General features: G+C 33.1%; 1 protein-coding gene and 1 pseudogene across 1 annotated transcript in view; one reads left to right on the top strand and one right to left on the bottom strand.

Annotated features, from left to right (window-relative positions):
* The first annotated feature begins 281 nt into the window (after positions 1-281).
* Rsph3 (Radial spoke head protein 3) overlaps positions 282-14,215 on the top strand; it is a 47,185-nt gene continuing 33,251 nt past the window's right edge. Inside the window, exon 1 of the mRNA XM_023390795.2 lies at positions 282-312. The gene's annotated coding sequence lies outside the window, so the exon portion shown is untranslated. The remainder of the gene's footprint in view (positions 313-14,215) is intronic.
* On the bottom strand, positions 5,677-8,075 carry LOC149376102 (uncharacterized; annotated as a pseudogene).

The following is a 14,215-nucleotide window of genomic DNA, read 5'->3' as shown; positions in this document are numbered from 1 at the left end:
AAAAAATGAGATTTTCGGTATTTTTAGTTACAGTGAAATGCATAAGTTTTTAGTTTCATAACTAGTTAACTACCATTTCTAATATAAACTGTAAATATAGAGTAAGATCAAAGTAGTAATAAAATGTTTGGATGTAAGAATTCGACTTAATACTTAAAGTCATAAAATCTAACAAAAACTTAAATGCAGGATTCAAACAAAAGTTAAATTAAAGAAAATTGTATTTACAGGGACCATCCACCCTCATTCGGAAACCTTGTGTTTGATCGACCTGTTATACCTGGAGGCTCTTTTTCTACAACACAAAATATTGTAAGTAATATTGGTTAAAAGAAAAACTATACTTGACAATAACTATTAAGTTTGCTACCTTTGAAGCATAGGCATAGAAAGGATAGACTGTTCATTTGAAGCAGGGGCAATGAAGCTCATGAAAAGAGAAAAAGAAGTTGAGGGCAATCAGTTATTTCTTGCACACTTGTGGAGTGGGGTTAAATAGAAGAACTGCATAAATACATATGCAGCTGTACCTGCAAATGTCGAGTTGCGTCCTGGTCTTTTTATCTAAAGGTCTAGTTGCCTCGCCGGTCTTTTTATCTTGTGGTCTAGTTGCGTCCTAGTCATTTAGTCGATGAGTCTTAACAATTTCTTCGATCACAACTTATCCAGGCTTTGGAGGCAGGATCAATAGTATAAATCCTTTACTGGCACACATTTCTTGAATACTTGCTATTAAATCTCAGAATGATAATATCTCATAACTTGTATATGGATTGTACATCGAAAATTGTAATTATATTCATTTACTTTACAATCTATCAGTTTTTTCCTAATAGCACAGAATTAAAGTTTTTAGCTATTTGTCAGTATTGTCTAGCTTAGCGAAGCGAATACATCACCCGATTTTCTAATTGTGTAGTATTGTAGCAATAGAATTCTGCAAAACTAAAAAAGGTCAACCTTGAATTCACCTATCAAGTCATAGTTCCAGATTCCATGAGCTTTTACAGAACGATATTAAACGTTGGAAATGCACAGCTGAAAGTTGCTCGAGTCATTTGAAACTTAGTTTACATGATGAACTCGTGCTAGAAGCCACACTACATAATTACGAAAAACTTAATGAGGCCACATTAAAGAGGCTTGAGCGATTTTGAATTAAATGCTGGCTAGGTCTGAAATTCAGAGATTATACCGATAAAGTTTGCTAGATTTTTTTAGGAAAACAAAATAGGTAGGTCAACATATTTATTTTCGAGAAAATCGCTTGTGAAAATTCGTCATTTTAACACGCAACCTTACGGAACCCGAAATTCAATAGACTACCGTAGCGCAATAAAAAGCTGTGGGCCCACACATTAAATTGGTTCATGTACTTGAAAGTATAAAGAATCTATTATTTAAAAAAAAGAATAGGATCAACACGTTAAATTTTGAGAAAATAGCGAGGAAAACATCGAACATGAGAGTTGTTTTGTTCAGGTACTGTAAGTGCGCATGCGCTGTACATTCATAAACACGCAAGCATGAAAATTTAGGTCTAACACAAGTATAGGTATATAATAGCAGATGAGAGCAAGAGAGTACAGTGTTGTCAGCTTTATCGTGGCAGGGCCGTCATCTTTACACAAGGTACCTCGGGAAAACTAATAAATTTTTTAATATCAATTTTCCCAATGACTTTTCCGCGTATTATTGCTATTTTGTTCACACATGTGTATAATCAAAATGATTATAAAAAAAATATTATAAAGAATCATTTGTATGACAAGTACCCCACAGGGGCCCCTCAATAGATACGACATCAAACGCCCAAGCCTCCTTAAATAGAAAAATTTTAAGTAATGGAATAAAACGCAAGGCTATCGATGACATCTCAACGCGTCCATCGAAGTTATTTTGTGACGAGACGTGAGTTCTCTAATGGTCAGTGACGTAGATTGAGTTTGTCGGAACAGCAGTGCAGGAAGACGTAAGCAATTTTCTACTTTGCCAAAATCCACTTTGGAACTTCAACAATCTCTCATAGCTCTAGAACCGATCTCTACTAACAACGAACAGTTAGTTCTTTTTTAAGACAAAAAGTTTAACATAGTTTTATTTTCTACTGTGAGAAACATCAGAATAATACAAGCATCTCCGAGTATATTCGTAAATGGCACTTTTTACAACTGCCCCAAGTTTCTTATACAAGTCTTTACGGTGCATGCTCTTCATGATAATATTCATACGTCTTCAGATTTTTTTTAATTCCTGATAAATCCACAGAAAATTGTTGCAAAGTTTTTTCTATCTTAATATCTGAAAGTGAAAAAATGAGCTTGTCATTTACACCATGTACTATTTTTATTGATTTTAAGATAGCTATTCACTATGCAATAGGTAAAATTCTACCTAAAGCAGAAATTAGAGGTTACCGTTTCTACCTTGGTCAAAGTTGGTGCCATAAGATTCAATACTTGGGGCTAAGTAGGGAATATGAAAATAAAAATTTGGAAATAAGAACTTTTCTGAAATGTTTTTTTTGGACTACTTTTTCTACATCCTGATGATGTGAGTGACTGTTTTACAGAAGATTTAAAAAGTATGATGCCTGATGACTCAAGAGTTAAGAATTTTTGCGATTACATTTCAAATAATTCTATTGAAAAAAACATGTCCAGACCTGCATCAATGTAGACAAGATTTAAGTGTTCTATTCGTAGAACGACCAATAACTGTAAATCATTTCACTCCAAATTTAAGTCTTTTTTGTACCCCGCACAGCCTAATTTATTTATTTTTGTTAATGCTATAAAAAGAACACAGATAAAAGTACATATAAACATGCATAGTTCCAAGACTAAATCAAAAGTACATTGGACGTAGAAGTATATTTACGAAATAAAATAATAAAGTGTCAAAATGGTACAATATCTTGGTTCAAGTATATTAAGGTGATTTCCAAAGAACTTTATCACTTTATCTAATAATATATTTTAATATTATAATGTCTTACTTTTAATTGTCTATTACTTTAAGGAACTATACAAAAAATTTTTGCCAGTATAGGATTGATAGTGTAAATATTAGAATATCCTCATCTTAATAAATTATGAAAAAGGTGAGACAGAAAAAATTGTTATGACTCATCGAATTAATTGCTAGGACACAACTCGACCATAAGATAAAATAGGCTGGCTCGCAACTTGATCATGGAGATCATTAGCGTTGTCTTATGGGTTGCAACTCGACCCCAGCAGGTGTGCCATTCTCTATAGTTCTTCTATTTATTCTAAGGACGTTCGGTAGAGATAGTGGGTGGGAACCACTTGCGGGGCAAGGAGGAAGTGGTGATGAGTGAAGACTTGGCATCGCCGCACGAGTCTCCAATGTGTGTGTCATGTTAACACATATATACATATACATCAGGTGGTGTGCAGTCTGTAGTGTCTGCATTGTCTCATTGTCTGGTGTCTACTGCGTCGGTTACGGCAGCGTATGTGTATATTTGTAATGTATTTGTGCTAAAGATGTAAGTATTTGATTTTTATTCATTATAACAATGTAATAAAAACAATTAAATAATTAAAAAGACTTGTGACAGATATACAATTATACAATTATATTCTCGTAGCTAATCTAAATGAAATTCTTGAACTATTGAAAGTTGTATGTTAAATAATTAGGACAGACTCTAGTTACTCTGCGATTACTACAAGCATGTGATTTTGTTATCTTGTGTAAAAAAATTGTACTGTATAAAAATTACAAATTAAAAATTTTATTAAGAAAAATAAATATATGTTGTTATAGAACATTGTTTTGTTATGGGTACGGATGGAACCTATGTACATACACTCACACACATTTATAAGCTTATTTTTTATACAGAAATACATAAATATCTACCAAAATATTCAAATATTTACTGATTTACGTCCTGGAACATTTTGAATTTCCCGCTTCTTGCGACGTTGCCATTGCGTTTTTGTCAAGCTATTATTTAATTTTTTTTTTTATAAACTAATCAGACGATCGTCGCGAGACTTTGTGTACATATAGTTAATAACATTATCTGTGAAATATTTAAAAAATTGGAGACATTCCTCATGCCAATTTTTTTGAAAACTGAGTTTTTATAATTTTTATCATAAGCGACCGTGTTAAAATGACTGAACTTTGAAATTCAATATCTCGGAAATAAAACAGACGAACATCTTGAAATTTTAACAACTTCATTGTAACAACAATAAGAACGTCTGGTTCAAATTTTAAAAAGAATCATCGTAGGGTTCTATCCCTACCGAACGTCCTTAAACTCTCACTTAGGGAGTATTCGATAAAAAGACTGACTGCCCACGACATCTTTCTTTTTCCATGTAAGTTTCACGGTTTCTACTTGGATCAAGTAGTCTATTCTTTATATATCTATGTGTGTTAGAACGAAAAATGTATTCGTTACTTCTTTAATCTCTTGTGGCTCTAAAGACCTCGATTTACACAGGCTACTCATTGCTCGTGCTGCGCAATCATGCGAGTGCATGTGTACGTCAAGCTATTTGCAGAGCCACATTAGATGGCTCATAATCTCGCTCTCCGTGCACGATGTGTTGGAAAGTTGTATACACCACACGTGCAAGAGATTGTGACTGACACACGCGTCTCTCCCAGAGAATATAGAATACATCTTTTTATGTATAGAAGGCCAGGGCAGGCCTTTTCTTGTTTCAAACTTTTGAGGCACACAAATTTAGTTAGGTACCCCATAAGGCATCACTGTAAATCTATGTGTGTTAAGTTACACGTTTCAAGTGTGTATTGAAACACCCATAAGCGTGTAATGTTTTTAACACGTCAAAAGTGTGTTAAATTAATGAATTTAGACGTGTTATGTTATTATTACACACTTTTAATAAATAACTTTACACACTTTATGCGTATACTTGAAAAAATGCATATAAAGAGTGTCATAAAACACACGTAATACGTGTTACGAGCGCGCGGTGGCTCGGTCGGCTAGGTCGTGGATTGGCACGCGGGAGACCGTGGTTCAATTCCCGGCCAGTGCGACTTTTATGGGCAAAGTACCTCTGTGTCTTTCACATGTGCTTTTTCACCACGCAATGCTCCTCGAGGAGGGTTTAGGCGACCTTCTCGCAGCAAATTTGCCTAATTCCCCCTACCCCCCTCCCAGTGATGGGGAGGCCTCCCATCCCTTTCCTTGTCCCTTTCCCAAGTGCTAAGTGCCCATAGTAGTGCCCTTATTAAAAAGGAGCCGGACGTAGAGCACTATAATATAAAAAAAAAAAAAAAAAAAAAAAAATAATACGTGTTACAGGCTGACACGCTTAAAGCATTTATTTTTACACGCTTGTATCATATAAAAATAATGCGTTTTAACTGTATAATTAACCTCAGTATTAATTTATCTATGTAAGTGTGAGGAACATGAATCCACGAGCTCAGATATACCGAATATATTCGAGCTGATATAAAAATGTATATGTCCTACTGCCAACGTCTCATGTAAGTATAAACCTTATACAAACTACAGAACTCTTTGTCAGTATTTACCTATCTCTCTCGCACACAGTAGGAGATCAAACTACGTACGGTATAGGTAAGGTACAGTACAGTATACTGCAAACGTGCAAGCTGTAGGCTACGACTTTATTCCGCAAATGCTGCCAGCAGTTACGTTACGTAGGTCGTGGTAATTATCACCGCATGGCCGGGCGGTGCTATTTTTAATCTGCAGATTGAAAATTAAAAGCGGCCAAAATAGCTTGGATACACGGCTACTGTAGCTTGGTCGACCCAAACAGCTACTGTCGGGCTAGGTTAGCTTTGTGAGCCAAGCAGAATCTGCTTGGCAGCTCAGGCTAACGTGCTGAAGTATACACAGTGCTCAGTTACTGAGCGGTCACATTTGCCTCGGCAGCCAAGCAGATTCTGCTTGGCTTACAAAGCTAACCTAGCCCAACAGTAGCTGCTTGGGCCGACCAAGCTACAGTAGCCGTGTAGCCAAGCTATTTTTGCCGTTTTTTATTTTCAGTGTGTACTAACCTTAGAGCATATACTACGCAGTTCGTGCACTCCAAGGTGGATAAATGACCTACTAAATAAACTTACTATGTGGACTGTCACGTTTGCCTCAGGTAAACCTAGCTTAACAGTAGCTGTTTGGGCCGACCAAGCTAAAGGAGACGTGCATCCGAGATACACTTACTGGCCGCTTTATATTTTCAGTGTATACTTTCTAAGAGTGCTCTAAAACAGTTTTTACAAAATGCTGTTGTACAATTAATTTTTGTCTTGCTTTCTGGACTGACTACATAATCTGGTCCATGTTACGTTTCGCGTGAGCATGAAAACTGGTAGCTACCAGAGCAGCAAGCAGAAGTGGCAAACTGCTGATAACGATGCCTTCAATGTTCTTTTTTCTGACTATTTTTTAGTATATCTGTGTATTTGTTTTGCAGCTGAATACAGAACACACGGTTAACTTAAGTCAGACGAACGAAGCCTTACAAAGAAATGGTCAAGAAATAAAAAACAATTTGTATGACTAATGTATTGGTTATTTAGAAGCGTGCACGTGAACTATGGATTAAGCGAGTTACATACTTCTGGAAGAACAGCTAATTTCTGAAACTGAAATCAGATATGTATAACAAAATATTACTGATTATTCAATTTTAATGGTATAAGGATGATACTTTGTAAATGTTTTTTTTTCTTTTTGTTTTTTTTTAAATTGACAGGAGAAACAAGTTTTTTTAACTTATAGAAGAAAGAAGGAATTCTAAATTGTGTTTCTTAACAAATTTTATTGTTATTTAATCATTTAATTATAATGGAAAAATATTCTTATTCACAGGTAATGAGTTATGTACGAAAGGTTTACACTAGTTTATTTTTATTCTACTTACATATAATATTACTAGATACAACTTCTTTTCCATACTACAGTAAGTAAATTACTTTGCTTTGAAAGTTACGATTTAAACAAAGCTATCCCAACTTTTTAAATAAAGTTCCACTGTTTCATGATTTATTAAAGGAACATATTTTTTGCTGTTGAAAATCAAGGAGGATAAATTGTGAGAAAAAATCAAATATTTCTCATTAATTACAGTTTGTGCACACCGTCCAATGCATGTTTTTACTTGATATGCATTTAGTTTTTTTTCATAGGACAGAGTTTCCAATTTTGAAGTCACTAAAAGATTCATTTCTTTTACAATATATATTTCGTTCACTTCGCCAAATACAGGAAGATAATTATCATCACATTCAAGAAGTACAATACTTTTTTTAGTGTACGTAGTTCCTTTAATTGTGATCTTTGGGGATCTCATCATTTCACAAGTTGAGCGTTCAGCTTCATCGATGAAGTCATAAAAAATATTAGCATATGGTAAATTTTGAAGGTATACTGAAGGCCCCGCAGAAATAGAATCCCCTATATATAAAAAGGTTCTAGACTGCATGCCTAGATATACCAGAAGCTGCGAACATAAGCGAGCTTGATGTCGATAGCAAAGAGTGTAAGGTAAATTTTTATAATTTTTTAAAATAGCTACAAGTCTTTTAAAGTAAGCATAAAATGCTTCGAATCTAAAACACCATTGTTGTCTCAAGGGTCCAAAAACCTTAATATACGTGGGAAGATGAATCAAAAAATGAAATTTTGGAACCATTTCATCTGGATATAACTCCATTAAATCGCGTAGAAATACTTTAATCGTGAAAGTTAAGTAATCAAAATTTTCGTCATGGATTTCAAATGATAGACAGGTATTAGTTATTTGAAGCAGATTAACAAAATACCTTATTCTTCTGTCAAGACCTTCATCGTCACATAAACTCGTCCATTCATAAATCAAAAAAAGTAATGTATGTGCAAGAGTAATAATTTGAGCTGCATTTTGACATAATGAGCCATTATTACTGATATGCTCTTCTTAAATTGGTGCAGGCTTGTCATTTTTAAATTGACTAAATTCAAAACGTTTTAATCTGGCATTAAAATCATCAATTGTGAATAATTTTAAATGTATAATACAATATTGTAAAATAAGTTTGCACATAATATCTAAGGGTCCCTCAATAAGCACACACATACAGTCTTGGGGAAGACATACAGTTACATCTATAACATCTGGTAAGGGGCTTTTGCGATTAACGCCATAAAATTTACTCCAATAATTTAAAGCAGGTTTTGTATGTTCAAGATTTGTGACAGCTGCAACATGATCATTGTGCTCATCTCTATTTCATAAATAAAATTTTTTTTTTTCAAAATTATTCTTCCACTGTTCTTCTGTCGTTAAGCACCTGCGACATAATCTGTGTGCTGAAACGGACTCCTTAAAACCACCCAATAAAGCAGAGGCAGGAGTATCTGCAGCACAGAATACTAATGTCCCTTTAATATTTCTGACTTCTCCACCTACTCTTACGTCCATACCTTCAGTCTTTAATTTTTTGATGTCTCTGGTAAATGATCTTAAAATTTTATCAAGAGCATTTTGTTTTTTTAAATATTTAGTATTAACAATGGCATATAACTGCACACTATTCAATGATGATCTGAATTCTAAATAAATGCTTACTAAAGTCCAATAGAACATTGAATATTTTTGTGCTTTAGCTGCAGTTCCAATAGGATTTGCTACAGTAATGTTGTCATAATAGAAAGCAATTCCCATAGCATTTTTATCGTTTCTAAAAAACTCACTATTTTAAATATATTTACCATCCAATACTGTTCTGTATAATCCTTTAATGTGAGGTTTAGGATGAAAGATATTTGACTTCAGAGCTGGATTTTTCAATAAATTTTTTAAATTTTTTATCAGTGGTACGATATAAGCTCTATGTTGTACCTCTTTTAATTAAGGTAGTATTTCATTGTTAATTTTTTTTTTTTTCCATCTCAATTCTGTTGCCACAACATGACTTTCTGCGTTTATCATGTTGTATTCGTTAGTAAGTAATTTGTCAAAATTATTCTTATTTCGAACAGTAGAAAACATAAAAGACGGTGGGAGTTCTTCATTCAAGACATGTAAAAAGTCGTCTTCGAATTTTAAAGTATTTGTTTGATTGTCCTTCCTGTTTTCCAACTTGTTCTACAAATATACGAATATTCAAAAAATAAAATTTTTAAAAGAAATACGTAATTATCGTAAAAACGATCACAGCTCAGTTGTCTCAAATAAATAAGAGAACAAAAAATTTCAAATCTACTTTCTTAAGTCTCTGGTGAAAAAAAAATTAAAAATTAAAAAAAAAGTATATTTAAAATTGATTATATAAAAAAAACTAGAAATCGTAAAAAAAATTTAAAACTTGCAGTAATTTGTTGTAGATAACAATTGATGAGGTCTTCAACTCCGTCAATGATGACTTCTACAGCTGTTTGTGTTAAATTACGACTTTCTTGGATGTTTAAGACTAATTGAACAGCTTTACGTTTAATCATGTCACAAGGTAGTTCGACATTTACTGGTTCATCAACTAGTTATAAAATTTATAACATACAATAAAGCTCTTAAAGTAAACCCAAAAAAAATTGTTAACAAAAAATAAGTCAAAATTTATTAAATTTTTTCAATATTGTAATGGATAAGAACGAAGCGTTTACTAAAAATCTTTTAAATAAGCTGAGTATTAAAAATAATGTGATGAAGTGTATATTTATTGAATAATTTCCTATTTGAATAATCATATAGATATCCAAATAGATATAGTACAAAAGATGATGTTACACTCATTATCAAATGGAATATCCATAAAATCATGATGTACGACATTTACATTTGGTAAGTAATCTGGTCCATTTAAATTTTCGGTAATTTCATTTAAATGCTTGTGAAATCTAGGAGCTCTATAAGAATTCCACTTTGTAAAAGTCGCTCTACAATCTTTACACTGCACTTTAAAATTTGGATTGTTTTGATGTTTTTGCACGTAGTGAGCATTTAATTGATTATATAGTGCACACTTGAAAAAGCATATGGTGCATTGATAATTATGTTGGTGATTCATTTTTAATAAAAATCAGTATCCTACATTGATTTCAAAAAATATTTATGCACTGGACACACTATGCAACTTTTATATTTCACAATATTGGCTGATCAAAAAAGCTTCATTGCTTTGTATTCACTTATAAGCTAAGTTCGACCTATGCGGGATCGTAAATAAGAGGCATGAGCTTAAAAAAGTAACCAAATCTTTTACTAGACTACAAAAACAAATTAACGCCATCTGGTTGAATTTAATAAGTTAATGGCAAACTGAGTAACCGATTACAGTCAGATCATACCATCAGAGAGTAAGACTCGCTAAAAGTTACCGAACGCCATTTTTTGCTGAAAAGATGAATCAACCAAGTTTAGCCACCTAAATAACCTAACCTGAGTCTCTAGTCATTCAGAGAAGAAGAAAAAAAAGAAAAGAAGTTAGCAGTACGGGCAAGAGCACTGAGTACCGGCTGTGAGTATTCCTAATTTTTAAGTGTGATTCTACAATATCAAATAATTAAATTGTATGTTGAAAATTTCAGAAATATAAAAAAATTCGTATACTGCGTGATTCCACCCCGAAGAAAGGCAGTTCGTTTCATAACTAACTTGGAAATGTCGGACGTTGCGTCTCTACGCGCAGCTTTGGATGCCGCTTGTCTGAAAGGTTCAATTCTTTCAAAGATGTTGAGCTACAAGGTTCACATTTTTTTAAAGTTTGACGAGGGTATCTGGTGTGATATAGAAGAAGACAAAACTTTGATTGATAAATGCGAAGTGAAATTTACGGAAGCCCGTATGGCTCACCAACCGTGGTGGCGCAAGTGTCGCTTAACTTTGCTTAAGTCGATAGTATAACAAGTTGGAGGTTGAATGAACGTGATTGTAGGTTATGGTTACAAGTGGAATTTCTAAAAAAAAAAGGTGACTATTAGTTATTTGCCTATTTGCCAAAAAATATTAACGTTAAATGATGAAATCGTTGACTGTTCCCTACTCGGCCTCAATCATATATTATTGGTCTGTAGATTAGAAGACGTAACTATGGATTTCATTCAAGTATCCAATGGTGATGTTAAGTTTAATCCACCAACAAAAAATGGCAAAATCAGTCTGTAGACAATAAGTTCTTACTTTCCTCATGCATCAGGATTGACGTTCCAGGTTTATTCGAAGACTTATTGTTTGAACATCGTTAATGAGCAGCTGGAAATTGTCAGTACTGTTCAAAGATACGATGTATATTATACTGACGAGACTAAAGCTATTATAAAAAAAATGATCGGAAAATTTTTTACCTTAAAATAAAATGTTACTCTACTAATTACAGGGTCTAAAAAGAAATATGGAAGTATCATCATGGATATTATTCAAAAACATCAACGAAAACGGCACAATCCTACTGCAGATAGACATAAGAAAAAAGTATTTTATTCCAACCTTTTTATTTTAATCTTGATACAAACCTGTAAATAAACTTTTTTTGCAGGTCAAAGCTATGGCTGAGAGTGAAAAGAGAGAAGTAATAGTAGGGTGGAAACATAAGGGTAGTAAAGACCTAACGTACAAGCTTATTAACGAACCAGTGGGTGATTCCAAAAAATTGTTCCTAAATGTAGAAAATCAGTATAATTATGACGATATAAAAGAGATGTGCATCAACACCATGAAAAATGAAGAAAATTGTGCCTACTTTACAAACTGTGCTATACGCTTAGGAAATTTCAAAGAAGTCATATTTCCCAAAATTTTAGATAGTGACTACAAGGAGTGCGACTTCTGGAACTTCTCTAAAAATTTAAAGGGAAGCAATGGAAAGTTACGCATCTACATCTTCACCGATAAATCTGCGATTGTACAAGGGGATTCTCCATTAAGTCCTAAAGAATCTTCTCCAAAAAATTGTGAGCGTTGTGAAGGTAATTACGACTTGAGTTTGTTGCATGGTTCAGTATGCAATAAAAAAAATTTAATGCAAACATCTGCAATTTTACAAGATACAAAGAAAGAAACTGAGCACAATTGGCGTGATTTAATGAAAAATAATGTAAACTCAGTTGGGAGAAATAACAACAGTGTAGTTGTGAATAACGATTTACATGTGGATGGAAATAAAATTGATCCAACGCCAAATTTTTCGGACAGTTCATCTCCTTTGAAGAATATTAGCAACTTATACGTAAGACTTATAAAAGATAAGAGTGAAATAACTTTTCTACAAAAAGTGCTTGGAGAAGGTGGCTTTGGTAAGGTGATATTAGGAAAATGGTCTCATACGGATGTGGCAGTAAAAATCGTAAGGAGGTTATTTAATCAAAAATATATTGAGCGTGAAATCGGTGTAATGAATATTATTCGTCACCCAAATTTAATCTCTCTGATGGGTGTATGTATCGATACAACGCATTGTTATCTTGTACTAGAGTATTTTGAAAGTCGAAATTTGCGTGATATAATTTATAATAAAAGTATTGACGACAAGTATTATCTGTTAGATAATGACATACGGTTTATATGCAAACAAATGTGTACTGGTCTTGCTCACTTGCACAAGAGTAATATAATCCACAAAGACATCAAACCTGACAATATTCTCGTTAATACTGAATTATTAACAAAAATCTGCGATATTGGATTAAGTCGTTGGTCAGATATGACCTCGACTTTAACAACAACAGTTGGACGGCGCGCCGTTGGAACTCCTGCGTATATGTCGCCAGAGTTGCTGCTGCTTGATCAGCGTTCGATAAAATCCTCCGATGTATAGGCGCTTTCGTGCGTTATTGTTGAATTGTACTTGAGAAAACCAACATGGGAGGAGTTCATAATATATTACCTGGAAGAGGCTTTTAAAGTTAAAAAGAAACCAGATATCTCCGAAATATCAAAGCCTTTGAGAACAATTCTTGATTCATCTTTTTCATATATTCCAGAAGCCAGGCCTTTCTGCACCGTCCTCTTGAAATATTTTTCAGAAGATAGTCGTTCTGATGTATCAAGTGATTAAAATTTCATTTCATATACTTTTGTAGCCATTTTCATGTGCTCTTTAATAATATTCTTATTTAATTTTTATAGTACGGCATAGTCATTACATTATAATTAAACATTTAAAGATTGCAGCCGTCTCAAGTTGTTTAATTGAGATTATTACAACTTAGCTAGGTAACTATCGAAGAAACTTTGAAAAGGCGTATCATTGCCAAGTATTGCTAATAGTATTACCATTAGTTTTATTAAACAAAGTAAAATATTTTTGTGTAGATTGTCGTTGAAATACTGAATTAAATCGTATAGTCTATTTTTGTACATTGGTTTAAACTGTCTGGCTCAAAACCAAAATATGTAATTAAAATTTAGTAGAAAGTACAGAACCATGTGCAATTAACTGTACCTGTATAAATGTACTAAAAGTTTAAGTGTTCTTTTACACCAAGTGTTATTTACCCCAATTACCAATGCCTTACATAGTACATAAGATGATTTTTATAAATTATATAAAATAAAACAAAACAATTAAAGCTTCTTTGAGTTTTTATTTGTAATTTGCACTACAATGTAAGTAACAGTATTAACATGTTGTCAAACTGATACACAAAAACCATTGCCTGAAGATGTAACTTGTTATTACTCATTATAAAATTCTCGATTACAGTAGTATCTAACAGAAAATTTCCAATAACCGTAAATATATCTCTAGTGCCTCATCAACGGTACTTGGTGCCTTACACTTAACTTTTGCTTCAATCGCTTCTTTGAAACCCGGATCAACAAGTACAGGCTTTACCGTAACGTGATCTATTAATTCTTTTATAGTTTCAATACTCTTTCTGTTATCGACTACATTTTGTTTCTCTGGTAAATTATATAATACAAATGGAATGCCTGCTACATTATTCCCGCGGTTTTGATTTCTTAGTCCATGCTCATTCCATAAATCTTTTGTTAATAACAATTCATCCTAAATTAATTTCCCAAAAGAGTATTGGAGACACTTTTTTTAAATTTCACTACCATCATACAAGCTTTGCTGCACTAAATATACCTTTCTATTTGAAATTTCTATTTGAATACAATTTTGTATTTACTAATTTTAGGGGATCGTGAGGAATCAACTTAGCATATGGACTAGGAATCATAGGGCTACTGCAAAAAAAAATTTATTAAAAAAAGAAAGTAATAAGAGTTTTGATACATCT

The sequence above is a fragment of the Copidosoma floridanum genome, unplaced genomic scaffold, assembly GCF_036245765.1.
Source record: "Copidosoma floridanum isolate Cflo_tuat_1 unplaced genomic scaffold, Cflo_Japanese_pri ptg000001l, whole genome shotgun sequence".
Taxonomy (NCBI): domain Eukaryota; kingdom Metazoa; phylum Arthropoda; class Insecta; order Hymenoptera; family Encyrtidae; genus Copidosoma; species Copidosoma floridanum.
This window is presented reverse-complemented; position numbering and strand designations above follow the sequence as displayed.